Here is a 4,362-nt window from a genome sequence, read left to right on the forward strand (position 1 = left end):
AAGCTTTTTCATATTCATTACATTCATAGGGTTTCTCCCCAGTATGATTCTCTGAAGTAGGATGAGAAACAAGTCCCAGGGGAATGATTTTCATTTACATTATATGTAATACCATCATATGGTATCTCTCTGGATGTGTGTTGTATAAGGTGTGACCCCTATGAAAGATCTCCCACAATTTCTGCATTTGTAGAACTTTTTTCCAAATTCTCTGATGTTAAGAGTAAAGGTATGACTAGAGGCTCTCTTACATTCATTACGCTAATGAGATTTCACATCTACACCTGAAACTAATGTAACATTGTGTGTTGACTAGACTCAAATAAAAAATTAAAACAAGCAAAAAAAGAAAGCAAAACAGTAATTCAAAAAGATGTACACACCCCTATGTTTATTGCAGAATTGTTTACAATAGCCAAGACATGGAAGCAACCTAATTATCCATTGACAGGTGAATGGATGAAGGAAATATATATATATATATATATAATGCAATATTACTTAGCCACCGAAAAGAATGAGATCTTGCCATATGAGACAACGTGGATGGACCTAGAGAGTATTATGCTAAGCAAAATAAGTCAGACAGAGAGAGATAAATACCGTATGATTTCACCCGTATGTAGAATCTAAAAACAAAACAAAAAGACAGAAACAGATTCATAAATATAGAAAATAAACTGGTGGTTGCTAGAGAGATGGGAGGTAGGGGGCTGGGCAAAATAGGTGAAGGGGATTAAGAGGTACAAACTTCCAGTTGTAAAATAAATAAGTCATGGGGATGAAAAGCACAGCGTAGAGAATATAGTTAATAATATCATAATAACACAGTTATAAAATAAATAAGTCATGGAGATGAAAAGTACAACATAGAGAATATAGTCAATAATGTTGTAATGACATATAGTTAAGACAGATGGTAACCATATTTATTGTGGTGAGCACCGGGTAATGCGTAGACTTGTGGGATCAATAGGTTGTACATCTGAAACCAATATAACACTGTGTGTTAATTATACTTCAATAACAAAATACACACATACATATGTATACATATATACATAGGGTCTCTGATGTTCAATAAGAAGACATGCACTATCCCTGAATGTATACCTACATCCTTTGCAATTGTAGGCTTGTCTCCACTATGAGACAGTATATCTCTGAAGTTCCAATATGTCTCTGAATTTGAGTAAGTTATGCAATGCAGCTGAGGTGTTTTCCACATTTGCTATATTTGTAAGGCTTTTCACCTGCATAGCTTCTCTTTTGATTAATTAGGTTCTGGGTTGTGTGAAGTTATTTCTATCATTGTTACAGTTATGCACTGTGTAACCTTCAGGAATATGTTCCCTTGAAATAAGATTTGAGTTCAGACTAAAGTCTCCCCCAAATTCAATACATTTAAGTACATTCTCCTGAATAAGGCTTTTTCTTATGAATGACAGTTACTTACCAGGAGAAATCTCCAGTGACACCCTAAGTAGTCACCAAAATCTGAGACTTCACTTGGGGAGTACAAAATGTCATCTGACTTGAGCTTTTGTGCTGGTCCAGGGGGAAAAGTCTTCAGAAAAAATTTGCTTCAGATTTGAATCTTTGGTTCGAATTCTTATTTCTTGGCCTGAAAGAAATTACAAATGTAGAATCTCTGTCACAGAAGAAACTTCTATGGGGAAACTGAAGCATAAAGTAACTGAAACACGTATAAGTTTAATGGGCTTTGTCAGCTTTCAAATAATAATCTATATGAGTTACCTATGGAATTTTGAGCACAGAGAATGGAAGCCATTGTGATATATAAGCAAGAAGTGAGACAGGGACAAAAAGTGGTTACAGAGGTTCCAGGAAGTATATTAGATGGGGGCAGAGAATAAAAACGGTCCCTCATGGAGGATTGAAGGGGGACAACTGGGGCCATGGAAACAGACAGAAGAGATACTGAAAAGGGGAACTAAGTGCAGAGAAGGCAGAGAAGAGCACAGCCCAACTCAACACCAAAACCAAGAGATGACAGCGTGGTTAAGCAAGTCAGCAAACGTATGACAGCGGGCACCCGAGAGAAATGCAAGAGAAGCCAAGTGCAGTCTAGAAGAGGCACCATTTATAGAGCATAGGTGGAAGGATGTGCACTGCAGAACATGAGCAAATAGGAGCAGGAGAAGCTTCATGCTCAAACAAGTGGCACCCAGAGGCAGGACTGAGGCTATTCAGTGTTTCTGAAGCAGCCCCGACTTCCCCTGGGAGAAGGCTCTGTGGCCCCATGTCTAGAAACCACTGGCTTGCTGGACAGCCTTGTGTGTGAGCACCCAAGGCTCCCTCCCACCTGGAGAGGGCCCCCTAAGGATATCCCTCATCCCATCCATGGCAATCAGCCTTGCTCCAACCGGGAGATCACATCAGGCCTGGAATCCTGACACTTTGCTCAGGAAAGACAAGAGGCTTAGGTGTTGGGGCTGGTGGCATGTGTGAGCCCAGGGCCCTGCCTCCATTCTTCTGCCTTTGGGTCCTTTACAACATGAATGAAGAGGGCTATGTCCCAAGGAGCAGAAGAGTCTGACCTCTGGACATCCAAATATGGTACCATGAGTCAGAGGCCTTAAGGTTTCAGTATTCAAGTTTTGGATAGAGAAGAGAAAGTTGATTCCTCATTTATCCCTATTGTCCAAGAAAGTTGCACAAAGGCCTCTAAGGATCCATAGGCAATGTGTCTCTGCAAGTTCAAAACCTCTTTCGAGTGTTTTTGCCTCTTTTAAAATCACACACATGTCCTTGTAACCTATAATACATACATACTTATTTAATGTAAATGCAATCACTTACCAGTTAAACTATTTAACATCCCTCCCTCCCTCCCTCCATCAACTAAGAGACAGTCTGGAAAGATAGTACCCTCTTCCTCTCGTCCCTTGTCATACTCATAAGAGATATTGATCTGTAGTTTTCTTTTTTGTGACGACTTTGGTATCAGGTTGATATTGGTCTCATACAATGAGTTGATAAGTGTTTCCCTCCCCTGTATCTCTTGAAAGAGTCTGTGAAGGTATTAATTCTTTAAATGTTTGGTAGAATTCACCAGTGAAGCCATCTTGTCCTGGGCTTATGTTTGCAGGAAGTTTTTTTTTTTTCCCTCCAGTTTTTTAAAATTTTCTATTGCAGTATAATTAACATAGAGCGTTATATTAGTTTCAGTGTACAATATAATGATTCAAATTTCTATACATTACTCAGTGCTCATCACGATAAGTGTACTCTTTGTAGGAAGTTTTTTTAATCACTAACACAATCTCTTATTTTAGGTCTATTCAGATTATCTATTTCTTCTTGAGCCAGTTTTGGCAGTTGGTATCTTTCTAGAAATTAGTCTATTTCATTTAAGTTATTTAATTATTGGTCAGTATTAATGTGCCCTTTTTCATTTTGTGGATTTTAGTCACTTGAGTCTTCTTTTTTCCTAGCCAATTCTGTTGATCTTTTCTTTCTTTTTTTTTTTTTTTAAGATTTTATTTATTTATTTGACAGAGAGAGACACACTGAGAGAGGGAACACAAGCAGGGGGAGCCGGAGAGGGAGGAGCAGGCCTCCCGCCAAGCAGGGAGCCCAATGTGGGGCTCGATCCCAGGACCCTAGGATCATGACCCGAGCCGAGGGCAGACGCTTAACGACTGAGCCACCCAGGCGCCCCTCTGTTGATCTTTTCAAAGACCCCAGTTTTGGGTTCATTATTTTCTCTATTGTTTTCCTATTTTCCATTTCATTTATTTTCACCCTAATATGTATTATTTTCTTGTTTTTGCTTGCTTTGGGTTCTAGTTGGCATTTATTTCTCAGTTTCATAAGGTAGAAGTTTATGTTGTTGATTTAAGAGCCTTCTTCCAGGGGGTTCCTGGTTGGCTCAGTCAGTAATGCATGTGACTCTTGAACTTAGAGTTGTAAGTTCAAGCCCCACACTGGGTGTAGAGATTACTTAAAAATAAAATCTTAAAAAAGAAGAGCTTTTGGATCACCTGGGTGGCTCAGTCGGTTAAGCGTCCAACTCTTGATCATGAGTTCAGCATCGCGCTGGGCTCCATGCTATGCATGGAGACTCCTTTAAAAACGAAAAAAAAGAACTTTCTTCTGTTTTAAGGTAGGGGCTTATAGCTCTAAATTTCTCTCTAGGCAGTGCTTTTGCTGCATCAATTAAATCTTGGTATATTGAACTTTCATTTTTTTTAAAGCCTTTCTTTCCTTGTCTTTTCTTTTCTCTCTTCTTTCTTTCTCTTTCTTTTTCTTTCTTTCTCTTTCTTTCTTCCTTCTCTTTCTTTCTTCCTTCTCTTTCTTTCTTTCTTTCTTTCTTTCTTTCTTTCTTTCTTTCTTTCT

General features: G+C 38.8%; 1 long non-coding RNA gene across 1 annotated transcript in view; it reads right to left on the bottom strand.

Moving 5' to 3' along the window:
- Positions 1 to 374: 374 nt before the first annotated feature.
- LOC141371876 (uncharacterized) overlaps positions 375 to 4,362 on the bottom strand; it is a 20,062-nt gene continuing 16,074 nt past the window's right edge. Inside the window, exons 2-3 of the long non-coding RNA XR_012377166.1 lie at positions 1,457 to 1,624; positions 375 to 985 (exon numbers count right to left, since the gene is read on the bottom strand). This is a non-coding gene — a long non-coding RNA (uncharacterized lncRNA). The remainder of the gene's footprint in view (positions 986 to 1,456; positions 1,625 to 4,362) is intronic.

Source organism: Callorhinus ursinus, unplaced genomic scaffold (genome assembly GCF_003265705.2).
Source record: "Callorhinus ursinus isolate GAN/ISIS: 27379988/994484 unplaced genomic scaffold, GSC_fseal_2.0 scaffold115, whole genome shotgun sequence".
In the NCBI taxonomy this organism is placed as follows: domain Eukaryota; kingdom Metazoa; phylum Chordata; class Mammalia; order Carnivora; family Otariidae; genus Callorhinus; species Callorhinus ursinus.